This window comes from Cibotium barometz, chromosome 53, assembly GCF_041138505.1.
Source record: "Cibotium barometz isolate CiBa-2024 chromosome 53, ASM4113850v1, whole genome shotgun sequence".
NCBI lineage: Eukaryota > Viridiplantae > Streptophyta > Polypodiopsida > Cyatheales > Cibotiaceae > Cibotium > Cibotium barometz.
Genome location: NC_141098.1, coordinates 25,012,637 through 25,040,285, shown reverse-complemented (window position 1 = coordinate 25,040,285; position 27,649 = coordinate 25,012,637). Strand labels below are relative to the sequence as shown.

At 45.4% G+C, this 27,649-nt stretch overlaps 1 protein-coding gene across 2 annotated transcripts in view; it reads left to right on the top strand.

Annotated features, from left to right (window-relative positions):
• The window catches only part of LOC147608446 (ethylene receptor-like), a 43,085-nt gene that overhangs the window by 1,361 nt on the left and 14,075 nt on the right, over positions 1 to 27,649 (top strand). The gene's annotated exons all lie outside the window — the stretch shown is intronic.

Sequence of the window (27,649 nt, the reverse complement as noted above, 5' to 3'; positions counted from 1 at the left end):
CTTTGCTAGAAAAGCTGAATTTGCTGCCTTCTCGACTGGGGCTGAACTTGTTCACTAGGGCTAGCATACCCATAGCTGTGAGTTGTGGCAACCTGCAAGCTGGTCTCTCGGATAAAGATAGTTTCATCATGGACATCCAGCTCCTCAGATGTAGCCTCAGGGTAGAGTTTGACTCAGCCTACTGGTAGGGATGGGGATCCCTATCTGTTTCCCAATGCTCGTTGAGGAATATCATTCATCTGTTTTGAAGAGAGGGCAAGGTGATGGAATGGCACATGACCACCGCTGCCTATAATGCTCTACATCGCCTGCATGCCCCCTCTTAGGGACAAAGAACACGGTGAGTATGCAAAGCTCTAGTGCTTATGTGCTAGGGGTTTCTAGAGATAGAAAGTGAAGAGAACATCAGAACTCAAACACACAACACACACAATAACTTCTGCATATTCACGTGTTTGTGGAATGTAAGGGAATGGTTCTGCAAAACCGTCTATCGTAGGGTTTGGTGTTCTTGCTCTTCACCAACTATCTCATTAGGCCATCCACACCTCTCCGACAGAATCCACAACATTTGCACCACGTGAGCTTGGTGATGCAAGAATGTAGTCACCATTAGGAAGGGGGGTATGTTAACCACTTTGCAAGTTAACATGGTTTCACCATGTGGCACGTTTGGTGGTGCCGGTTGTCAGAGACGCCGGCGCATTGTTGCCAATTTGGAATTTGTTGCTTCTGCTTTGTTGTTGCTTGCCTCTATGGCCAGCCACATGGACCCTAAGGTGAGGTGCATCACATTCTCTTTCACTTGCAAAGTGTCCATCCATAGTAGGAAAAGATCCAAGCAAAGCTCATCCAAGGCACCCAAGATCTGGAACAGTATGAGATCACTTTGCCTACAATGTGAAGGCTCACATTCCGTCCACACTATGTCAGCAAAAAACATGCAAGAAAACCTATTGATGACCAACTTTTGCCTGATTCAACACTAGCTATGTGTCCAGTGTCCTTGAAGAAACAATGTAGTCCTCCAGTAGCCCATGGGAAGAACTCGTAGAGAATGGCTTGACAAAACTCTGCTATCCAAACTCCATCCACTAATGCATCAACTTGGATGGATCACAAGACTTGCTTGCACCAACTCCCATGCACTTTGGCGAAAGAAAGCATAACCAAAAACAATATTCCTTAGAAGTGCTGCACCAAATCTATATCTACTAGTATTGCTCGGCACTTGTATGTGGACCAACTTCTCCTTGTGGAACATACTCCAAATAAAACATCCTTTGGTACATCGAAGCAAAAATCCCGGCTGATGTTAGTACAAACTCGAAGAATTTTGTTCCCTATAAAGAACCCAATTGGCACATCTGCTTGAGATAAAGACAAATTTGGTGACATGTCCTCCTTTGGTGCCTCACCAACATTTGAATTTGGAGGTACTCCACTTAACACAAACGGCAAATAAGAAGAGTCCTCTTGGTGAAACCAAGGTGGATTAGAAGGCCGAATTTCGTAAGTAGTTAGAAATTAAAGAGACTAAGTACATATAGCATAACACAACACCATACACATGTAAAATGATATGATCAAGTTACAACACTAGGGTTGAAACGGGCCAGCGCCCACAAGCAAAAGATCTATTCCAATAGACTGATTTTTAGATAGAAGAGAGGGTGCCAAGAACAAGATTTCCAAGTACTTAATGAAAACAAAAACAAGCAATACCACCGCCCGAGCCACAGGCAAGGGGAGAGTCCTAGCTTCACACTAGGTCTTGATGGAGTCTTGTACAGGTTGCCCAGTCTCACACAACATCCGTTGTGTGGATCTCACAAGCAACCTCCAGTCTCGCCAAGCTGGATGGTCTTCAGGGCTTCTTTCACCAGGGCTGGGACACCCAATGAAGCAAAGTTTCAATCACATACCTTCCCGGCTAATCCTAGGCTCAAGTGTGTTGATGTGGTCACCTTATGGGGCTGGCTCAGATTCCGCAGCAGCAGCAAAACAGGCTTTTCCACCATTTTCAGGTGTAAAAATGCTCCAAAACTGATTTTTAGGGTTTCAGACAGCAATTTAGGGCTTGACTGCAGATTAGGGTTTCTGGCTGGTCGTATGGCATGTCTGTACATGTTTGCACAGCTTCTGTACTTGTACGGATCCGGACAGGTGGTCCTCCAGCAGGTGGGTATGCTTTGTGGTGTGTGTAGAAAGTGGTGCTCAACTCCAAAGGTGAAGAGAAAGAGGAGGTTGGTTGGCCATGAATGGAAGTGTGAGGTAGCCCTTGCCAGTTCTTGTGCCAGCCCACACTTTGGCCACCCCCCATTAGGTTCAGGAAGAGGACGTTTAGCCCCAAAGAGGGTATGGGGTGCCCTTAAGCCCATAAGTGCATGGTGCTTGGTCTAGTGTTCACACCCCATCTTTAGTGAGGGTGTGTGTAATTGCACCCCGCTAGGAGTAAACTCTTATTGGGCACCATATCGAGGTTTAGCAACACTTAAGCACTTGAGATCCTTATGGCAGCTCAAGACAATAGACGAGACTGAAAATAGATAATGCTCAAGACACCACACTTGGGCTGGAATACGGGCTGAACCCCCCCGCCCTCCCCCTCCCCGTTAGCAGTCATCTTCTGTCTGTACCATAGTGCTCATAGAGGGCCTTTGTTGTGGGTGTGCCCACCCAAGAGCTCTTATCATTTTCCCCCATTTTTTCCCATGTTTTCTTTATTTTTCTGGTCGTGGGGCAGATTTTGTGCTGGCCGACTCTACATGTCCACTTCGACTGGATTATGCTGGCCGACTTGCTATTTTTAGCAGTGGTGGACATCCAGGGTGCTGTCAGCTGCTTTAAGGCTGGCCGACTAGCACTGAGGGGTGATATAAATATCACCGCTGCCCCCCACACCTTGTATTGTATTGGATCCTGTATATAGGAGAGTTTATACAGCTTCTCTCTCACTTCTGGGTTTGCTCTTCTACACTCAGTTCTGCGTTCAGATTCAGGCTGGTGGTTCTCTCTTGTGTGTGGTCGTCTTCAGCGTAGAGTCTTGCTGCGTGTGCTCTCAGTTTTCTGTCTCATATCCGCTACGTATTCCGACATGGTATCAGAGCCCCAGGTGGCTTGAAGCTTGGAGATATTGGAAAGCTTGGGGGACTGTTGATTTCTTGAAGACCTTAGAGAGCTTGCGGGAGATTTGAAGAGCTTGCGGGACTGCTAGTTTTTGGTGTTGATTGGAGATCTCTTGGGCTGTTCGGGACTTGGAGATCATCACCGTTGGACAGCCGCCTTGCATATTACTTGCAGCCTCTTCTTCATTTTTTTTCCCACCTACCCTCCCTTCACAAGACCAAAGTAACCTCCCTAGATGGCAGACTTACTTGAGATGGCTGAGAAGCATATGAAGATCCCTACTCTCCCCACGTTCCCGGTGGATCGAGAGTCTGACGGGACCAACTATGGCATCGGGAAGGTTATGATGGAGTCTGTATTGGAGTCTTATGACTTGGCTGATTTCATTATTGTTGGTGTTCCATGGCCAGAGTTGGAGGACGGGGACATCGCTTTGCTGTCTCATCTGACCTCTCAGTACTTAGCTTTCTACTCTTCTTTGATCACCAGTGGCAGGATCAGTACCTGTGATATGCAGCGGAAGTCTTTGTATTGGAAGATCCTGTCACACAAATGCTCACACCGTCTTCTGTATCCGGAGTTTCGTGAGTTTAGCAATCCACTACTTCAAACTTTAAAGAGATATGAGAGAGAGATATGAGAACTGTACACCAGATTGGGTCCCGAATTACCCACTGAAGGGCCCCCTATCTCGATAACGAGATAGTATTTGCTTTATTTCTTTAGAGAGAATGACTGTGAACTGTAGATAAGCCAAATGCAAGATCTCGGAGGATCAGAAGCGTGGTTGAACTGTACACGGCTGTAGAAACACCTCGATGAACTGATCTCGAGCCTATGCACTCTTCCCAAGGGCATGAGGAAGGGTTGCACACCTGAGGCTGAGAAAAGAAGGTGGTGGACTGTTCTAAGCTATGTTAGAATGCTGTAAATGCTTATGAATGTTGTGTTACCTTCACCAGAGGGCTGAAGCATGTATGGATGATGCATATAGGCGGAGGAACTGCTGTAAAACTGCTGTAGGACTGAAAACGCAAGGTCGGACTGCTGTGAAACTGTTAACGCAGGCTGTACTGATGCTGGACAGAAAAACGCAAGCTGCAGGGGCTGAACTGAACTGTAAACGCAGGACTGTATGCTGTTTGGGGGACTGGACCGCAGGCGGCTGTGTACTATGCTGAAAACGCAGAGGTGCCTGCTGAATTGGGGCCTGAAAGTTGCTGAAAACAGGCGCCTATGTCCTGAAGGGTTACTGAATTGCTGCGCTTATGGCTGTAGGGACTGCTGAACTGCATGCATTGGAGAACCAGGGCTGGCTGAAGCAAACTCAAGCACTCCAAGGGCTGGATGAGACTAGTCTAGTGTTGAAGGCAAGGGAACTCCTAGGGCTGAGGAGAAAAGCTCTTAGCACACTGAAGACTGAATGGGAAACTAAGTCCTATGCAAGCCTATTTATACTAACTAGAGGCTGGTCAAGTTGGCTGGTCATTTATTTAATAAAGTTTATATTTATAAATGACAATAAATGCTAAATAAATATAAAAAAATATGGAAAAAATACCAAATAAATCCTAGTAAATTCCCTAAGGCTTTTGGGATGTTCTAAATGATGCACATGCGTATGAATGCATGTTATGCAGGATGCAGAGTGCTTTTTGATGAAAACCCTAAGACTTCTACTGACTCTACATGCATGAATGATTCTCTCCAAGTGGGTTAAGGGACTTGATTGACTGACTGACCCGCTAAGGCTAAGGAATAACCTATATAGCTCGTGCCTGACTCATCTTGGACTGAGAATGTACAATGGGGTCACGGCGTACGACAAATATCATTCTACTGGGTTCTAATACTATACAATTGTTGCACTGCTGATGATGAGCCAGTTTGTCACCATGCAATGAGTGCAGAGTGCATGTGACATTTCCTCCTGCTTAGAGCTGGGCGGCAGGTTCATGGCTTCCAAGTAGTCTGCCAACAACTGGGGGTACTCCTGGAAGAACAACTCGTCTAGCCATACGGTTTCGTGGGTGCCTCGATCTCGGAATTTCGTATAGAACTGACGTATCCGTCAACCGGAACCATGCTTCCATCGATGAAGAAGGATCTGCTCAGGCTCAATAACTTCTGCTTCGTCTACCACGTCTGGCTGCTGTTTATCTGAAACATCAAACACTTGTGGACCAACATATGGTTTTAGCCAAGAAACATGGAAAACATCATGCATTGTCCAACTGGTAGGCAACTTTAACTTCATGGAGACATCACTTAACTTCTTAACTATTGGAAAAGGGCCAAAACTACGGAATGAAAGCTTGGGACAACGTTTGCCCACTTGTTTCAATCTCTGTTTCATGATACGCAAATAGACCCAATCCCCTTCCTTGAAGTGGACATCTCGTCTAAACTTACATGCTTGTTTGTGAACTGAATAATGGCCAGGCTCAAAATTGAGGGCCAAACTGGGTTGAGTACCAAACTCTGTGGAATCGACATACTGATCTTCTAAGTCTTTTCCAGAGATGTTGAGAATGGTAGACTCTTGACTGGTCGGGATGTTGGTCTTTCTACTAAGAACATCTTCTACTAGGTTATGCTGACCAAGGATGTACTTGATCATTCCTCCCAACTTGGTGGAAGAGCTAACCCTGTCTAGTGTGCTGAGCACTCCACCGGGCAGTTGGCATCGTCGGGAGCCACTTAAGTGCTTGGTGGTCTGTGATGACCGTGAAAATGCGTCCATAAGGAACAGGTTTCAAATGTTTGCGAACTGACTGCTGTTCTAGCTTGCCCATGAAAGTCTTGGAAAGACAAGAGGGAAACTTGCTAGGAGGTTCTACTAACTAGGGGATATTGGGTAGGAGATCATCCTTAAAAATGTCTGAATGAGAAAGGAGATCTGCTAATTGAGGGACTGAAGATGATGAGATAGCGGTTATCGATGAGATAGAAGCTGTCTGAGCATAAATCAATGCTCCTTCTGCTCCCTTGCACATAGCTCATTGGGCCTGGAGATGAGAAATCATAGGAATGCCGAGAATGCTCCTATCCCCTGAATCATGATAGGCTCAGGAAAACCTTTAGAGATAAAAAAGGTGTCCTGCTCCCAATTGGGAATAGGTTCATACTGACGAAACCACTGGATTCCTAAGATCATGTCACATCCCAAAAGAGGAGAGAGAATGAAATCTCGCTGGAATGAGGCCTTTTGAACTTGAAAAGAAAACTGCTGTGCCTTCTGGGAAATGTGGGTGCGAAGACCAGGTGTAAACCCGTCTACCTCTAAATGATAGGGCACTAAGGTACAACTCATGTTGGTAGCCAACTGGGGAGAGATGGCATCCTCAGAACTGTCCATGTCAAAAAGGATTATGAATTGTTGGCCCTTGGCAGAGCCATAAGCTCGGATCAGACTTTTCTGTGTGGTTGTTGCCTCACCCTCCTGCTTAGCATCAAGTACCACGGATGGCATGGAATGCATAGAAGGTAAGATCTGAACCGCATTAGTGGTAGCAGGTGGGTCTGGAGGAGCGGGGGATACTGCGGCAACTGTGGCAGAAGGCTCTTTGGAGGCTTGCTCCGCTTGTCTTTTTGGACAATCCTTCTTACCATGCTCGATGGTATGACAGAAAAAACATCTCTTTTCTGACTGATACTGTCTTTGCTCCTCTGGAGGACGATAACCTCCAGTGATGCTTTTGCCTGCTTGAGCCTTTTCATCAGGGGTTTTCTTAGGTTCTTTATCTTTCTTACCCCCTGAACTGGAGCTATTACTGCTGTCCTTCTTTTAGAAGACGCGTTACCTTTCCCTGTCTGTGCAGCTGATTGCTGTTGTGCTGGGGTTTGGTACTGGACTGAGATGACTGCTTGGGCTTGCTCCCGTTGAGCTTCATTTCTTCATTCTGATCGAGCGTCAGAGCCCGGTCATATGTACTTGGTTCAAAGTTACGAACTGTGAACCGAATGTTGAGTCCAATCCACGAATGAATTGCTCCATCTTAGCGTGCTTAGATAACCCTAACTGCTGTGCTAAAGTAATAACCTTACCGGAAAACTGAAGCACTGGGGATCCGTTCTGTCTGAGTCCATAGAACTCGTCTTTCAGACCGGTCATGTACTGGGGCGGGAGAAATCTGGTCTTCAGGTCATGAACAAAGATGTCCCAGTCAAAGGCTGTGACACGTGTGGCCTGGTATGTATGAATACTAGACCAATGCTGCCACCAAGTGACTGCCTCACCAGTGAGATGGGGAGCCGCTAAGTGGACTTTGTCTTGAGGGTCTGTGATCCTAACTAATGGAAAATGAGCATTAAACTGATGAATGATCACACTTACCATCATACTTACTGAAGTTTGGTTGACTGCGAATGATGGTGGTTGGTGCTGCTGCGGACTGCTGGCTAGTGACACCTATGACTGGGGAGACTGAGGAAGCTGCTGATACCTCAAGTGTATGGCCTCCTTTTCCCGTTGGTGCTCGAGTAACATACGTTCTTGATCAAGGTCACGTTGGTGTTCCCGAGCGGCGAGCTCAGCCTGACGCCGGTCTTTGTCGATCCTGCGTTGGGCTTCCTCATAATCCCATCTTTCTGCTTTTTCTCTTTTCCTTCGGGCCTCATCCTCTCTCCTTTGTTGTTTCATCTGAAAGAAGAGGGAGATGTAGTTGGGTGCTGTTGGAGGTGGAGAAGGACGTGCTGCTGCTGCCTCCAAGAGTTGGAGACGCTCCATGAGCAGCTGCTTCTGAGCTCTAAGAAGAGCTATGGTGTCTGCTGTAGGCGGAAGCACATGGTCTCCTTCGGGGGAGACTTCTTCCGGCTGATGAGTACTCTCTTCTGTAGACATGATGCTGAAGTCGGTGGTCGTGCCGGAATGCAATCTAACCATCCAAGGCCCCACGCTAGGATACGGTGTGTGTGGACAATCTGAATCTGATACCAATGTGATATGCAGCGGAAGTTTTTGTATTGGAAGATCCTGTCACACAAATGCTCACACCGTCTTGTGTATCCTGAGTTTCGTGAGTTTAGCAATCCACTTTAATACTTCAAACTTTAAAGAGATATGAGAGAGAGAGATGAGAACTGTACACTAGATTGGCTCCTATGAATGCATATTATGCAGGATGCAGAGTGCTTTCTGATGCAAACCCTAAGGCTTCTACTGACTTTACATGCATGAATGATTCTCTCCAAGTGTGTTAAGGGACTTGACTGATTGACTGACCCGCTAAGGCTGAGGAATGACCTACGTAGCTCGTGCCTGACACGGCGTACGACAAATATCATTGAGGGCAGGTTAGAGATCGTTCTCGATGGTAGAGGGGGGAAGCATTCCTCCCAGGTTCTTTTTGTCCCATCTCTTGGTTTTCATCTGTTGTTAGTGCAGAGGTTTGCAAGATTGGTGTAAGGGTGGAGTTTAATGAGCATTTGGTTGCTCTCTCCGAGACAAAGCGACATGCCAGGTTGTATGGGAAGATGGAGTGGAGAATGGGATTTACAAACTCTCAACACTCTCTCTTATAGGTTCTCATTTAGGTGATGTGTGGTAGTTTCGTCATGACCACTTGAATGTGGATACGCTGCGGCGGCAGGCTTTCCGGGACCAGATGGTGGATGGCTTGCTAGATGATGGTAGCAGGCAGGAACACCCCAGTTCTTGCGTTCATCAGTCAGAGGAACCTTTAGAGGTGAACTATGCTTCGATGTCTCGTATCATTTGGGACAAAGAGCCTCCTGCAGAGTTGAGGAAGCTCTTTCCCAAGGGACTTGTAGGAAAGCCATGCAAGTGGCAGATGGTGACTTGCAGGAGGAGGTGTCTATTGAGTAGCCTCTAGGCTTTGAGGTTCCGGGTACAGAGGGGGTGGTTCACAAGTTCCGGAAGGCCTTGTATGGTCTTTAGCAGGTTCCTAGGACTTGGCATACCAAAGTTATAGTTGTTGATCCTTGTGAGCAGGTTGATGCCTCTTTGTATTGGAAGCTGTTTGGTTCATTGATTTGGTTGTTGAACACTAGATTGGACTTGAGCTTCTCGGTGGGGCTGTTAAGCTCATTCATGCAGACGCCTTTGAAGACTCATTGGGATGCAAGATTGCGGATCTTGCAGTATCTACAGGGTACGAAGGATCTTGGACTCTTCTATCTATGACACTAGAGGGGAAACGACGGATGGAGTCAGACCATAGTCACAAGAGATGGGGGATGGGGACGGGACGGGGGATGACCATAAGTAGGGAACGGGGATGGGGGAGGGAACGACACTCAAAAAATACTTTAAAAAAAAAGTTTTTCTACTCTACCCTTGATATACTTTGGAAGTACATCAAAATGAGCACAAATTTACACTAAAATGGTAAGCTTTTAAGTCATATTAACAAAATATGCCGATCAAAGAGTGAAGGCGTTGACGGTTGATTGTATTAATAATTAAGTAGATACAAAATGAGTCATGACTCAAGAGTTAGGACTAAGTCTTAAGGAGGCAGAATACATGGAAGAACTCAAATGAGTCAATGACAAAAAGTGCTAAAGCCTAGAGGCTAGAGGCTAGAGCTAAATAGTAAGGCCCATGAATCATGATCCATGATCCATGAATGATCATCCACGTGAAGTGCTCGCCTCATGGTCATGGGTAGCTTGTGCCAAAGGAGCATCAAGCTCATCCTCACTAGCATGTTGCTGCACCTCATCCTCTTGTTGTTCTTCTTGTTTGCTCATCTCCCACTCGGTGAAGGGATATGTGTGATATGCAGCGGAAGTCTTTGTATTGGTTGATCCTGTCACACAATATGCTCACACCGTCTTCTGTATCCTGAGTTTCGTGAGTTTAGCAATCCATTTCATTTACTTCAAACTTTAAAGAGATGAGAGAGAGATATGAACACTGTACACCAGATTGGGTCCCAAATTACCCACTGAAGGGCCCCCTATCCCGATAACGAGATAGTATTTGCTTTATTACTTTAGAGAGAATGACTTTGGACTGTAGATAAGCCAAACGCAAGATCTCGGAGGATCGGAGTATGGCTGATCTGTACACTGCTGTAGAAACACCTCGATGACTTGATCTCGAGCCTATGCACTCCTCCCAAGGGCATGAGGAAGGGCTGCACACCTGAGGCTCAAAGAAGAAGAAGGTGGACTGTTCTACACACTGTTAGAATGCTGAAAACACATATGAATGCTGAGTTACCTTCACCAGATGACTGCTGAATGTGTTGATGATGCAAGGAATGCTGGACACTGATGCAAACAACTGTTTCAATGCTGGAAACTGTTGTGGACTGTTGCTTCAGGGCTGGCTTCTGCTGTGGACAGAAACGCTGATCTGTGGGAGTGTTGATGGACTGAAACGCAGCAGCCACAGAGGACTGTAGATCTGCTGCTGTACGGCTGGAGCAAAACGCAGGTCTTCTGCTGTATGGCTGCACCAAAACGCAGGTATGCAGGCTGATTGCTACTGATTTCTGGCGTGGAACTATGCTGAGGAGTATGCTGAATCTACGGCATGAACTGATGCTGAATTCAGGCTGATTAGAGGCTGAGGACAAACACCTAGGGCTGGACTGAAGCTATGGTTCTCAAGGGCTGGAGAAGAAAGCTTATGGGCACTAGGGCATGGATTAGTCTTATGCTGAAAGCAAGAGAGAGAGGAGAGCTCTTAGCACAATGAAGACTGAATGACAAAAGAGGCTCTAGGCAAGCCTATTTATACTAACTGGAGGTTGGTCATTTAATAAACTTAATATTTATAAATGCCCAATAATGCAAATAATGATAAATAAATACTAATAAATATGGGAAAAATACCAGATAAATCCCAGTAAATTCCCTAAGGCTTTGGGGATGTTCTAAATGATGCACAGGCATATGTATGCATATTATGCAAGATGCAGAGTGCTTTCTGATGCAAACCCTAAGGCTTCTACTGACTCTACATGCATGAATGATTCTCTCCAAGTGGGTTAAGGGACTTGACTGACTGACTGACCCACTAAGGCTGAGGAATGACCTACGTAGCTCGTGCCTGACTTATCCTGGACTGAGGATGTACAATGGGGTCACGTCGTACGACAAATATCATCCTACTGGGTTCTACAACTGTACAAATGATGCACTTCTGATGATGAGCCATCTTGTCACCATGCACTTAGTGCAGAGTGCATGTGACATTCCCTCCTGATTAGCTTGGCGGCAGGTTCATGGCTTCCAAGTAGTCCGCCAATAACTGGGGGTACTCCTGGAAGAACTCTTCGTCGAGCCATACGGCTTCGTGGGTGCCTCGATCTCGGAACTTCGTATAGAACTGACGAATCCGTCGACCGGAACCATGCTTCCATCGATGAAGAAGGATCTGCTCAGGCTCAATAACTTCTTCCTCGTCTACCACGTCTGGCTGCTGTTCATCTGAAACATCAAACACTTCTGGACCAACATATGGTTTTAGCCAAGAAACATGGAAAACATCATGCATTGTCCAACTGGCAGGCAACTTTAACTTCATGGAGACATCACTTATCTTCTTAACTATTGGAAAAGGGCCAAAACTACGGAATGAAAGCTTGGGACAACGTTTGCCCACTTGTTTCAATCTCTGCTTCATGATACGCAAATAGACCCAATCCCCTTCCTTGAAGTGGACATCTCGTCTAGATTTATTTGCCTGTCTACTATATGCTTCCTGAGCTTTGGTCAAGCGGTCTTTGACTGACTCAATGATCTCGGAAAATGCTTCCGTGGTTTTATTAGCCTCTAAAGATGGAGACACCATTCTCGTCAAAAGAGAAGAAAAACGGCGACCAAAGGCTGCTTCATATGGAGTCCGTCCGACACTGGATGAATGAGTGTCGTTCAAGATAGCTTGGACCAACGGAAGATAGTGCTCCCATTTGGACTGCTGGTCATGACAGTATGACTTGAGGACATCAAAGGCCAACTGGTTATAAATTTCTGTCTGGCCATCTGTCTGGGGATGGAATGCACTAGACAACTGCAACTTAGTTCCAAAGTTTTCAAATAATGCCCTCCAGAAATGCGAGGTAAACTTGGAATCTCTATCTGATGTTATGGTGCTAGGCAAACCACAAATTGGATACCAATGCTTGAGAAACAGACGTGCTACGTCCTCAGCTGTGGCCGTATGCTTGCATGGGATGAGCATGCAGAACTTACTAAAGCGATCCACAATGGTAAAACACTGAGTGTTACGGGATCCAGTGGATGCTGGTAGAGGCCCTACAAAGTCCATAGATATGTCGATAAAAGGTCCGTCGGGGATAGGCAAAGGTTGAAGTAAACCTGCCTTCTTTGAATGGGGAACCTTAACTTTTTGACAAATCTTACAGGCTTGTACATGTGCATAGACATCACGCCTCATCTTTGGCCAATAAAAGGACCGTTCTAATTTCTCGAGGGTACTGTTGATACCCCTATGTCCTCCAACTAAGGAGTCATGGGCATCGTGGAGAAGAGCGGAACGCTTTTCTCGAGTAACACAGAGACGGTTCTTGTAGAACAACCAACCGTTCTGTACTGAATAGTGGCCAGGCTCAGAAGTGAGGGCCAAACTATACTGAGTACCAAACTCAGGGGAGTCGACATATTGGTCTTTCATACTATCCAAGTCCTTCCCCGTGATTTCGAGAATGGTAGCTTCTTGGACTGCGTGGATGCTGGACTTTCGACTGAGGGCATCTGCTACTGGGTTATGCTTACCAGGGATGTATTCAATCATACCTCCAAACTGTTGGAAGATTTGACTCCACCTGGCCTGTCGATCACTCCACTGGGCACTTGGCATAGTCTGAAGCCACTTAAGTGCTTGGTGGTCTGTTTTCACTGTGAAAGCCTGTCCATAAAGAAAAGGCTTCCAATGTTTAAGCGCTGTGATCACACCCAAAAGCTCTTTGTCATATACCGAATAATTCTTTTCGGCGACATCCAACTTTCTGCTGTAATAAGCCACGGGTCTATTGTCCTGCTGGAGGACTGCACCTATGGCTACATTGCTGGCATCGGTGATGACCTCGAAAGGTTCGTCCCATGATGCTAACTTTAATACAGGTGCTTCTGAGGCAGCTTTCTGGAGTGCACGGAATGCATCAAGTGCCTTACCTGTAACTGAGACTTTCTGCTTGCGAGTCTTCACCTCCTTGAGCAAGTCGGTAAGAGGTGCTGCAAGGTTGGAAAACTGATGGACATGTGTGCTATAGGCCTGACAAAGACCTACGAATGAACGGATTTCTTGGGCGGTCTTAGGAATATCCCAATCTAAGATCTCCTGAACCTTTGATGGGTCCAGTCTAATCCCATCGGAACCAATGATGTAGCCCAAATACTGAACTTCCTTAACACCAAAGATAGACTTTTTGGCATTTATGTAGAGCTGATTATCTCGCAAAAGTTGCAAGACTTTCTCCACATCTTTCTCATGCTGCTCCGCAGTGGCTGAGAAGACTAGTATGTCATCAAGGAATATGAAAACACACTTCCCAATGTGGACTGCGAAAATCCTAGACATCATCTTATTGAACGTTGCGGGTGCATTTGTAAGCCCAAAAGGCATGACTACGAACTCGTAGTGACCACGCTCTGTCCTGCAAGCTGTTTTTGGAATGTCAGCTTCAAAAATGCGGACCTGATGGTAACCACTCTTGAGGTCGATCTTAGTGAAAAATTTAGCACCGTCTAGACGCTCCAAAATGTACTCTATCCTGGGCATAGGAAACTTATTCTTGATAGTGAGTTTGTTTAATGCCCTGTAGTCTACACAAAGGCGTGCAGACTTGTCCTTCTTTTGGACAAATAGGATAGGTGCAGCAAAAGGGGAGGAAGCAGAGGGGAGACGATGAAATCTCGTTGAAATGAGGCCTTCTGAACTTCAAAGGCAAACTGCTGTGCCTTCTGGGAAATGTGGGTGCGAAGACCAGGTGTAAACCCGTCCACATCCAGATGATATGGGACTAAAGTGCAGTTCAATTTATTAGCCAACTGGGGAGAGATGGCGTCTTCAGAACTACCCATATCGAAAAGGACTACAAACTGTCAGCCCTGGGCAGAGCCATAAGCTCGGATAAGGCTCTTCTGAGCAGCATCGCTCTCACCCTCCTGCTTAGCATCAAATACCACGGATGGCATAGGATGCATGGAAGGTAAAAGTTGAACTGCATTTGAGGTAGTAGGCGGGGCTGGAGGAGCTGGGGAAGCTGTGGCAACTGTGGCAGAAGGAGCTTCGGCAACCTGTGCCGCTTGCCATTTGTGGCAATCCTTCTTACCATGCCCTATAATATGACAGAAAAAACATCTATTTTCTGACTGATACTTCTTTTGCTCCTCTGGAGGAAGATAACCTCCAGTAATGCCTGCTTTAGCCTTTTCATCAGGGGTTTTCTTAGGTTCTTTATCCTTCTTACCCCCTGAACTGGAGCTATTACTGCTGTCCTTCTTAGCATCTTTAGAAGATGCGTTACCTTTCCCTGACTGTGCAGCTGATTGCTGCTGCTGGGGTTTGGTACTGGACTGAGATGTCTGCTTGGGCTTGCCCCCGTTGAGCTTCATTTCTTCGTTCTGAGCGAGAGTCAGAGCCCGGTCATATGTACTTGGTTCAAAGTTACGAACTGTGAACCGAATGTTGGAGTCCAATCCACGAATGAATTGCTCCATCTTGGCCTGCTCAGATAACCCTAACTGCTGTGCTAAAGTAATAACCTTACCGGAAAACTGAAGCACTGGGGAACCGTTCTGTCTGAGTCCATAGAACTCGTCTTTCAGACCGGTCATGTACTGGGGCGGGAGAAATCTGGTCTTCAGGTCATGGACAAAGATGTCCCAGTCAAAGGCTGTGACACCTGTGGCCTGGTCAGTATGAATACTAGACCAATGCTGCCACCAAGTGACTGCCTCACCAGTGAGATGGGGAGCCGCTAAGTGGACTTTGTCTTGTGGGTCTGTGATCCTAGCTAATGGAAAATGAGCATTAAATTGATGAACAAATTGATTAACTGAAGAATGATCACACTTACCATCATACTTGCTGAAATTCGGTTGACTGCGAATGATGGTGGTTGCTGCTGCGGGATGCTGGCTGGTGACACCTATGACTGGGGAGACTGAGGAGAGCTGCTGATACCTCAAGTGTATGGCCTCCTTTTCCCGTTGGTGTTTGAGTAGCATACGTTCTCGATCAAGCTCACGTTGGTGTTCCCGAGCGGCGAGGTCAGCCTGACGCCGGTCGTCGTCGATCCTGCGTTGGGCTTCCTCATAGTCCCGTCTTTCTTCTTTTTCTCTTCTCCTTCGGGCCTCGTCCTCTCTCCTTTGTTGTTCCATCTGAAAGAAGAGGGAGATGTAGTCGGGTGCTGCTGGAGGTGTAGAAGGACGTGCTGCTGCTGCCTCCAAGAGTTGGAGACGCTCCATGAGTAGCTGGTTCTGAGCTCGTAGAAGAGCTATGGTGTCTGCTGTAGGCGGAAGAGCAAGGTCTCCTTCGGGGGAGACGTCTTCCGGTTGATGAGTACTCTCTCGTGTAGACATGATGCTGAAGTCGGTGGTCGTGCCGGAACGCAATCTAACCATCCGAGGATGCCCCCACGCTAGGATACGGTGTGTGTGGACTATCTGAATCTGATACCAATGTGATATGCAGCGGAAGTCTTTGTATTGGTTGATCCTGTCACACAATATGCTCACACCGTCTTCTGTATCCTGAGTTTCGTGAGTTTAGCAATCCATTTCATTTACTTCAAACTTTAAAGAGATGAGAGAGAGATATGAACACTGTACACCAGATTGGGTCCCAAATTACCCACTGAAGGGCCCCCTATCCCGATAACGAGATAGTATTTGCTTTATTACTTTAGAGAGAATGACTTTGGACTGTAGATAAGCCAAACGCAAGATCTCGGAGGATCGGAGTATGGCTGATCTGTACACTGCTGTAGAAACACCTCGATGACTTGATCTCGAGCCTATGCACTCCTCCCAAGGGCATGAGGAAGGGCTGCACACCTGAGGCTCAAAGAAGAAGAAGGTGGACTGTTCTACACACTGTTACAATACTGAAAACACATATGAATGCTGAGTTACCTTCACTAGATGACTGCTGAATGTGTTGATGATGCAAGGAATGCTGGACACTGATGCAAACAACTGTTTCAATGCTGGAAACTGTTGTGGACTGTTGCTTCAGGGCTGGCTTCTGCTGTGGACAGAAACGCTGATCTGTGGGAGTGTTGATGGACTGAAACGCAGCAGCCATAGAGGACTGTAGATCTGCTGCTGTACGGCTGGAGCAAAACGCAGGTCTTCTGCTGTATGGCTGCACCAAAACGCAGGTATGCAGGCTGATTGCTACTGATTTCTGGCGTGGAACTATGCTGAGGAGTATGCTGAATCTATGGCATGAACTGATGCTGAATTCAGGCTGATTAGAGGCTGAGGACAAACACCTAGGGCTGGACTGAAGCTATGGTTCTCAAGGGCTGGAGAAGAAAGCTTATGGGCACTAGGGCATGGATTAGTCTTATGTTGAAAGCAAGAGAGAGAGGAGAGCTCTTAGCACAATGAAGACTGAATGACAAAAGAGGCTCTAGGCAAGCCTATTTATACTAACTGGAGGTTGGTCATTTAATAAACTTAATATTTATAAATGCCCAATAATGCAAATAATGATAAATAAATACTAATAAATATGGGAAAAATACCAGATAAATCCCAGTAAATTCCCTAAGGCTTTGGGGATGTTCTAAATGATGCACAGGCATATGTATGCATATTATGCAAGATGCAGAGTGCTTTCTGATGCAAACCCTAAGGCTTCTACTGACTCTACATGCATGAATGATTCTCTCCAAGTGGGTTAAGGGACTTGACTGACTGACTGACCCACTAAGGCTGAGGAATGACCTACGTAGCTCGTGCCTGACTTATCCTGGACTGAGGATGTACAATGGGGTCACGGCGTACGATAAATATCATCCTACTGGGTTCTACAACTGTACAAATGATGCACTTCTGATGATGAGCCATCTTGTCACCATGCACTTGATGCAGAGTGCATGTGACAATATGCCTTCTTGGTCACGCTCTTGCAAAGCATTCACAAGTTCACGCTGATGAAGACAAGGTCATTGGCATGCTCTACCCCGAGTTGGTTCCTCTTCCTAGAGGCAATGTTGCTGTAGGCGCTCCAAAGTTGCTCCAAGCAAGAGGAGCCGATGGCCTGGCTAAGTATGCGGATGGCTAGCTGCTCTAGCTCCGGTTTTTCCGAACCAAACAACACCAACTTTGGAGCGGTCGATCTGTGCATCATGATAGCCATAGGAGCCATGAAATGACCTGTACATGGAAAGCTGGTCCCTGATCTTGCGCCTAACCGATGCATCTGGCACAAGACGGTCCAAGATGATCCTCCATCCAGCACTCACCTCCCGGTCACTCTCCTGCTTGTTGCCTTGGAATTCTGGGTCCACCACATAAGTTGCTGCATGCAATGGAGAGTAGTAGGAATTCCACCTTCCTATTCCGACCTATTCAAGAAAGCAATTTACTAATGAGAAGGGGACTAGGATGATGAAAACATGAATGATGAATTGGCAATGATCGATTGCACTTACCTAGCCGCTTGAAAGGCAATGTGGTCGTGGAAGAAGAAGCGGGCCACCGCCATAACCACCTCCTCCTTCAACTTGGGTTCCAATTCCCCCCAAGTGTAGTTTGTCGCCGTAGGCCATGCAAGGGTTGAGAGGCCGTGGAGATGGAGGGTGCCGGTGTCATGGATGGAGCAACATTCCGACTCGATGGTGAAGGTGATGGCGTGCATGATCCCGATCCGCTACATGACTCCATCGTAGAGGCTTGAGTTCCTCTCCCCATCGTCGTGGAATCCATGGCCACTCGTGGTGTCTTTCTTGCCGCTTCGACAGCCTCGTAGACGGCAAGCTTGTCTAGAAGTTCCCGTCTCTTTTCGGGCGTGACATTCATGCAAAACCGCACCTCATGCCCACTCTCATGCAAGAGGTGGGCTCGCACTTTGTCGGTGCCACCCGTTCGCCGGTACGGGCAAAGCTTGCATGCCCATGGCCGACAAACGCCTCCATGAGCGGATGGGGTGTAGTTAACCTCCTCCCCATGTCCATCCCGTCGTCCTTCTACAGGAAGCCCGGCACGTGAGGAAGATGCCATGGTTGAAGATGGCTCGAGCCTTGAGCCTTGAGAGAGAGAGAGAGAGAGAGGCTTGAGCCTTGAGGGAGAAAGACTAGAGACTAGACTCTAGAGTGCTTGTGTGAGAGCCTAGAGGCTTGGAATTTGGAAGACTCAAGAGGCTTGAGGGAGAGGTGAGAGAGAGAGAGAGAGAGAGGGTCTAGATAGTAGAGCCTTGTGTGAGGCTTGGAACTTGGAAGTTAGAAGAAGCTTGAGGGAGAGAGACTAGAGAGAGTAGATACACTCATAGAGTGTGGCTTGCCGCTTGAAGCTTGAGGCTTGAGCAATGAGCAAACTTGCAAAGTGCCAAAGACGCAAGACTCAAGAGACTAGAGAGAGAGAGAGAGTTGCTTGAAGGTGTGTGTGTGTGCGCTTGTAGCCTTGTTCTTATATAGATATTAGATAGGCAAGAGAGAGAGGCAAGGGCCTGTCAAAATACGCAGTGGAGATGATGAACAGATTTGGGAACACGAGCAAAACACAATGCAGAAAATTACAGCACAAGAGAGAGAGAGATAGAGGCGTGTAACTCTGCTCTATATACACAAGAAGAATCCCGGAATGATACAAAATGGAATGGGGGCCATGGGGCCATTTTATATGGCCCTTATGTTAGAAGTCATCTCCTGTCCAGTTTTATACACCAGGGCCTTTGTTGTGGGTGTGCCTGCCCTTATGAGGTGTTTTATCATTTTTCCCCACTCCCCGCATTTTTCCCTTATTTTTCTCATTTTTTCTGTGGCTTGGGAGGCAGTTCTGAGTTGGCAGGAGCACTGAGTGGCTGGCCGACTGACCCATCAGCAAACATGTGACTGGCCGACTGCCCAACAGCAGTCGTGGACTTCTGTACTACTGGCCGACTGGATGTATGCAGTCATGGGCTTCATTTAGTGCTGGCCGACTGATGCTGCAGTCGTGGAGTTTTTTTCAGCAGGCCGACTGCTCATCCGGGGGCATATAAATAGGCCCCCAGCCCCCATACCATTTGTGTATCATACCGGGATCTTCTTGTGTATATCAGAGCAGAGTTACACGCCTACATCTCTCTCTCTCTCTTGTGCGGTATTTTTTTTTGCATGCGTTTTTGCTTGTGTCCCAGATCTGGTCATCATCTCCGCTGCGTATTCTGACATGGTATCAGAGCCTAGGCTCTAGATAGTTCTTGGGATTTGTGTGAGCAAGAGGGGGACTGTTGTGTGGCTGATTGGTGGACTGTTTTGGACTGTTCGGGAAGAGGAGAAGCAAGAGGACGGCGGGCTGATTTGCTGGACAGCCACTTGCAGGTATTAGTTCTTCTTTGTTCCCACCCACCCACCCTTTTCAGAGTACATCCCCGCAATGGCAGATCTGTTTGAGATGGCCGAGAGACATGTGAAGATCCCGACACTCCTCACGTTCCCGGTGGACCGTTAGTTGGACGGGAGCAACTACGGCATATTGAAGGTTATGATGGAATCTGTTCTGGAGTCTTACGACCTCGCTGATTTCGTCGTTGTTGGGGTTCCACGGCCGGAAGTAGAGGAAGGGGAGTTACCGTCGATCCGAAAGGACCGGGAGGCTATATCTATATACATATATATATACATATATACATATATATGTATATATGTATATATACATATATATGTACATATATATATATATATATGTACATATATATATATATATGTACATATGTATGTACATATGTACATATATATACATATGTACATATATATCTATATGTACATATATATATACATATGTACATATATATATACATATATATATATGTATATGTATATATATATGTACATATGTACATATATACATATACATATATATATATATATATATATATGTATATGTATATATATATATATGTCAAGGTAGGTCCATACGTACGGTACGTACGGTACGGTACGGGTACGGTACGCAGTACAGTACGGTCTTCGAGCAAAAGTACGTAAAGTGCGTCAATATAATATATATATAAATTAGATCCACTAGTACATATCATTGAATGTCATTCATGAAACATAAACTTTGAATGGTTTAAACTTTAAACATTGAACATTGAAAGAGTAGAGATTCAAGAAGGATACAAATGAACATAAGGTAAAATCATGATTACAGAAACTCTGAGCATGCGCAAAGCGCTACAAGTAAAGAAACCGATACAAAGGACACGGGGGAAAAAACCTCTCCTAAAGAGAGTAAAAAGTGCCCCGGTCAACCTAGGTCCTGCAAAGGCTACTCATCATCATCAACACCTGATGATGAAGCTGAATCAGATGGGACGTCTCCATCGGTAAGGACATTCCCATCAGAATCATACTCAGGCTCTACATAGGGTACTCTCTCATGATCATCTAGCATCTCCTCTGTAGCTACTGTCGATGTCTCCGGGCTTCATTTAGTGCTGGCCGACTGATGCTGCAGTCGTGGAGTTTTTTTCAGCAGGCCGACTGCTCATCCGGGGGCATATAAATAGGCCCCCAGCCCCCATACCATTTGTGTATCATACCGGGATCTTCTTGTGTATATCAGAGCAGAGTTACACGCCTACATCTCTCTCTCTCTCTTGTGCTGTATTTTTTTTTGCATGCGTTTTTGCTTGTGTCCCAGATCTGGTCATCATCTCCGCTGCGTATTCTGACATGGTATCAGAGCCTAGGCTCTAGATAGTTCTTGGGATTTGTGTGAGCAAGAGGGGGACTGTTGTGTGGCTGATTGGTGGACTGTTTTGGACTGTTCGGGAAGAGGAGAAGCAAGAGGACGGCGGGCTGATTTGCTGGACAGCCACTTGCAGGTATTAGTTCTTCTTTGTTCCCACCCACCCACCCTTTTCAGAGTACATCCCCGCAATGGCAGATCTGTTTGAGATGGCCGAGAGACATGTGAAGATCCCGACACTCCTCACGTTCCCGGTGGACCGTTAGTTGGACGGGAGCAACTACGGCATATTGAAGGTTATGATGGAATCTGTTCTGGAGTCTTACGACCTCGCTGATTTCGTCGTTGTTGGGGTTCCACGGCCGGAAGTAGAGGAAGGGGAGTTACCGTCGATCCGAAAGGACCGGGAGGCTATATCTATATACATATATATATACATATATACATATATATGTATATATGTATATATACATATATATGTATATATGTATATATACATATATATGTACATATATATATATATATATATATGTACATATATATATATATGTACATATGTATGTACATATGTACATATATATACATATGTACATATATATCTATATGTACATATGTACATATATATCTATATGTACATATATATATACATATGTACATATATATATACATATATATATATGTATATGTATATATATATGTACATATGTACATATATACATATACATATATATATATATATATATATATATGTATATGTATATATATATATATGTCAAGGTAGGTCCATACGTACGGTACGTACGGTACGGTACGGGTACGGTACGCAGTACAGTACGGTCTTCGAGCAAAAGTACGTAAAGTGCGTCAATATAATATATATATAAATTAGATCCACTAGTACATATCATTGAATGTCATTCATGAAACATAAACTTTGAATGGTTTAAACTTTAAACATTGAACATTGAAAGAGTAGAGATTCAAGAAGGATACAAATGAACATAAGGTAAAATCATGATTACAGAAACTCTGAGCATGCGCAAAGCGCTACAAGTAAAGAAACCGATACAAAGGACACGGGGGAAAAAACCTCTCCTAAAGAGAGTAAAAAGTGCCCCGGTCAACCTAGGTCCTGCAAAGGCTACTCATCATCATCAACACCTGATGATGAAGCTGAATCAGATGGGACGTCTCCATCGGTAAGGACATTCCCATCAGAATCATACTCAGGCTCTACATAGGGTACTCTCTCATGATCATCTAGCATCTCCTCTGTAGCTACTGTCGATGTCTCCGGGCTTCATTTAGTGCTGGCCGACTGATGCTGCAGTCGTGGAGTTTTTTTCAGCAGGCCGACTGCTCATCCGGGGGCATATAAATAGGCCCCCAGCCCCCATACCATTTGTGTATCATACCGGGATCTTCTTGTGTATATCAGAGCAGAGTTACACGCCTACATCTCTCTCTCTCTCTTGTGCTGTATTTTTTTTTGCATGCGTTTTTGCTTGTGTCCCAGATCTGGTCATCATCTCCGCTGCGTATTCTGACATGGTATCAGAGCCTAGGCTCTAGATAGTTCTTGGGATTTGTGTGAGCAAGAGGGGGACTGTTGTGTGGCTGATTGGTGGACTGTTTTGGACTGTTCGGGAAGAGGAGAAGCAAGAGGACGGCGGGCTGATTTGCTGGACAGCCACTTGCAGGTATTAGTTCTTCTTTGTTCCCACCCACCCACCCTTTTCAGAGTACATCCCCGCAATGGCAGATCTGTTTGAGATGGCCGAGAGACATGTGAAGATCCCGACACTCCTCACGTTCCCGGTGGACCGTTAGTTGGACGGGAGCAACTACGGCATATTGAAGGTTATGATGGAATCTGTTCTGGAGTCTTACGACCTCGCTGATTTCGTCGTTGTTGGGGTTCCACGGCCGGAAGTAGAGGAAGGGGAGTTACCGTCGATCCGAAAGGACCGGGAGGCTATATCTATATACATATATATATACATATATACATATATATGTATATATGTATATATACATATATATGTATATATGTATATATACATATATATGTACATATATATATATATATATGTACATATATATATATATGTACATATGTATGTACATATGTACATATATATACATATGTACATATATATCTATATGTACATATGTACATATATATCTATATGTACATATATATATATACATATGTACATATATATATACATATATATATATGTATATGTATATATATATGTACATATGTACATATATACATATGTACATATATACATATACATATATATATATATACATGTACATATATATATATATATATATATACATATATATGTATATATATATGTACATATGTACATACATATATACATATACATATATATATACATATATATATATATATGTATATGTATATATGTACATATGTACATATATATATATATATATATGTATATGTATATATGTACATATGTACATATATATATACATATACATATGCATATACATACATACATACACACATACAGAGAAAAAAAAAACCGTGAACGTACTTAAAGTACTTATCTTGATGCGTACTTTACGTGGGGGACCCGACTGCCTGTTGGCCTTCTGCTTTGCACGTGGTGCTTTGCTTCCGCTTTGCGCGTGGTGCTCTGCTGTTCCGCGTTCTTTCATGGTACCAAAGCCTCCTCCTGCTCGGCATCAGGCTTCACATCAGAGCCTCGTCAGCTCTTGCTCGGCATCGGGCTTCACTTCTAGGGGGGTGTTGGAATGAAATCTTGCCCTCCTGCTCTTCATGCTACCATGCGGCAGTGTATTATCCCACACTTGTTGGGTTTTATACTGTGTATGCACCCAGGGGAGTGCTAGTGATCATCAGTAGGTAACTGGGGCACTTTTTACTTCAATTAGTGGAGGTTTTTTTCCCCAGTTTAGCTTAGTTTCACTTATAGTGGTTTATAAGTGGTTTGGTCCATTTGGCACAGTTTATGGCCGGACCATGTGAACACACTTTAGGTCACATCTTTATATGTGGCTATTATACTCCTTTTTATTATTATCATCATATGAGCAAACGTGTTCCTCTCTCTCACACACGCTTCCTGTTGGTGTGTCTTCCAAAACCCTAACCCTAACCACTCTTCCCTACATTTTGGTATCAGAGCAGCTTCGCCTGCCCTGTCCGTACAGGCCCTCGCCATTAGCTGCAGCTTGCCATCAGCTGCCCGTACAGGCCCTCGCCATCAGCTGCAGCTCGCCATCAGTTGCCCGTACAGCTCACCACTCATCTGTGGTATAGTCCTGCACAGACAGCCGTCCAGCCCACATACAGTCCTGCACAGACAGCCGTACAGTCCGTACAGGCCTGCTGTCTGTCCATATAGGCGTCGGCTGTTCCGTACAGCAGACATCAGTCGACCCCAGCACCTGCTGCGTATACCTGCAGCAATACAGTCGCCGCTTCTCCTTTGTACACTGCTCTGGACAGCTGTTCCGTACAGCCTACAGCCGACCAGTACCTGCAAAATCACATGGGTAAAGTTTAAAAGCTTTACATGTTTTGAAATTTGGGCGTTTTTTCTGTGAAAGTTTTTCTGGCAGATACAGGGAGGTTTTCTTGCAAAGAAACCTCTACAAGCTTTTGCAAGGCTTTGGGTGCAAAAATTTTGGGCATTTTTTGGGCATTTTGGCACTGTGTAGCCACTTTTGTTGCTCTACTCAGTCAGTGGTGCATTGTTTTGCACATTCAGAGGATTGAGAGTGCAAGCATATTTGGGTCAGTTGTATTCAGTGGAGTACAGTTGCTTTCAGGGTTGTTGTTTTTGGGTTTTTTGATACACAGGTACAACATTGTGCACTAGCATAATGGCAAATCAACAGCAGAGTGATGTGTTCACGTACTTGTCTAAGGAAGACAAGCTGGATGGCATGAATTACTCCTTGTGGAGTTTCATGCTGAGAAATGTGCTCGTGGCAAAAGGTCTTTGGGATTTTGTTAGTGGTGATGAACCACGTCCAGGTCCATTGGCTCCAGAGACTCCTCCTCAAGGGGGTGCTCGTGGAAGAGGACAACAGGCACGGGCACCGGTTCAGCCACAGCCTGTTCAAAGAACAAATGCCCAGAAGACATGGGATGCCAAAGATACACAAGCCTTATCACTTATTGCATTGTCAGTACAGAGGTCTATTATACCTCATATTCGTTCAGCTGGCTCTTCACGGAATGCATGGGTGACTTTGGAGCAAATGTATGCTGCTCGTAATGAGGCACGGATCTCATTTTTGAAAAGAGAGCTGGAAAACCACAAGATGCATGAAGGAGATGATATGTCTAGCCACTTGAACAAGCTGCAGGATTTGAGAGAGCAACTCATCAATGTGGATGAGATTATTCCTGAGACACAGCTTGTATCCACCATCTTAAACTCTTTGCCAAGATCCTACTTGGCTTTTCATACCTCTTTGAACCTTAGCATGAGGAATGCTATTGAGCCCCTAAAGTATCAGGAACTTATTGCTCTCTTGTTACAGGAAGAGCAAATCAGGAAGAACATGAACATGAACATGAACACAAGTGCTGAACAAGCATTTGCGACAGGTCAAAAAGGGAAAGGCAAGTTTCAACCAAAGAGTTCAAATCAGAATTCAGGTGATGGTGGTTCATCTCAGGATACCAAGAAAGGTGATGGACAGCCCAAGAAGAAGGGCAAATGCCATTACTGTAAGAAGCCAGGTCACTACATCACAGAGTGTAGGAAGAGGATTGCCAAAGAGAAGGAGAAGGAGTCTGGGATGTCTATAAAAGATACCTCTAAAGCTCCTCCGGAGACTGCTTCCTTTGTTGAAGACAGGGATTACTGTTTCTACACATGCAGTTATGATGCCTCTTGGTCTTCACAGGCACTTAGTGTGACTGAGCATGCATGTACTTCAAAGCATATTACATCTCGCAGGGATTTGTTTTGTAATGTATGCCCTGCCCCTGTTGGCAAGTCCGTTCAGTGTGCCAATAACGCTTCATATCCAGTTCGTGGCATTGGGGGAGATTCAGCTCACAGCCATTGATGGCTCTATTCTTCGCCTTACAGATGCCTTATATGTACCAGGGATAAAGAAGAATCTGTTGTCCATTTCTTCTTTAGCACAGTGTGATATGCTAGTCAACTTTGATGATGACAAATGCATGGTCAGAGACAAAGCTAATGCTTTGACCTTGATGCTTACTGGTACATTATGTCATGGACTCTATCAGTTGGATGCATTTCAGCCAGTGGATCAGTCTGGTTATCATGCATTCACTCTTACTCCAGCTATGGTTGATGCGGAGTTATGGCATGCTCGCATGGGGCATGTAAATTTTGGGAGTCTTATGCTTATGCAACGACATTGTTGGGTTTTATGCTGTGTATGCACCCAGAGGAGTGCTAGTGATCATCAGTAGATTACTGGGGCACTTTTTACTTCAGTTAGTGGAGGTTTTTTCCCCCAGTTTAGCTCAGTTTCACTTATATGCAGTTTATAAGTGTTTTGGTCCACCCGGCACATTTATGGCCGGACATGTGAACACTTATCTTTTAGGGTCACTATCATGTGGCTATTGTACTTCACTTTTCATCATTGAAGCATACTGGAAGTCGTGTTCACTCCTCTCTCTTGGTTTTCCACGCTTGCTTGAACCTGTGTAAACCCTAACCCTAACCCTACATTGTCTTCAATTGGTATCAGAGCCAAGTTGGCTTGCCCTTGCCCTGCCCGTACACTGCCGCCTTCAAGTTCTGTCCAGCCCGTACAACAGTACCTGCCCGTACACAGTCTGCGCCGCCTTCAGCAGGTACACTGCAGGTTCCGTACCAGTTCGCCGACTGCGCCATCAGTACTGTACTGCACTTGTCAGCGCCTGTACCAACTGTGCTTGGTCGCCTTCAGTCGGCCTTCAGCCCGTACATCTGTGCGCCGCCTGCATTGCCTTCAGTGACTGTACCTGCCCGGACAGTCAAGCGCAGCCATCGTACAGTCAAGCGCAGCCATCCTGACGTGTACCTGCTCACACCTTTTGTATCTGGCGACTGTACCTTCTGTGCGCATTCTGTACCTGACGTGTACCTGCTCGCCCAAGACAGAACTGTACCTGCCCGTACAGTAAGCGCTACCTGCACAGTACTTCCACCTACATCAGTCCTGTGAAGTACAGTCATTTGTACTTGCACTTTGGTGATCAGTACCTGCAGAAATACCACAACCTACACAGTCATTCGGTGGTAAGCATTAAAATTTAGTTTTTGGGCATTTTTATTTTCTCTGTGAAAATATACAGGCACAACAGGCAGATTTTCTAGCAAGGAAATATACAGGTTTTTTGCACAGTTTGGGTGCAGCAAATTTGGGCATTTTTGGGGCATTTTGGCATTGTGTACGCCATTTGCTGCTCTACTCAGTCATTGGTGCATTGAGCTGCACATTCAGAGGATTGAGAGTGCAGGCAGATTTGGGTGAACTGTATTCAGTGGAGTACAGTTGTTATCAGGGTTTTTGCTATTGGGTTTTTTTGGTAAACAGGTACAACATTGTGCGTAAAGCATAATGGCAAATCAACAGCAAAGTGATGTATTCACATATTTGTCTAAGGAAGACAAATTGGATGGCACGAACTACT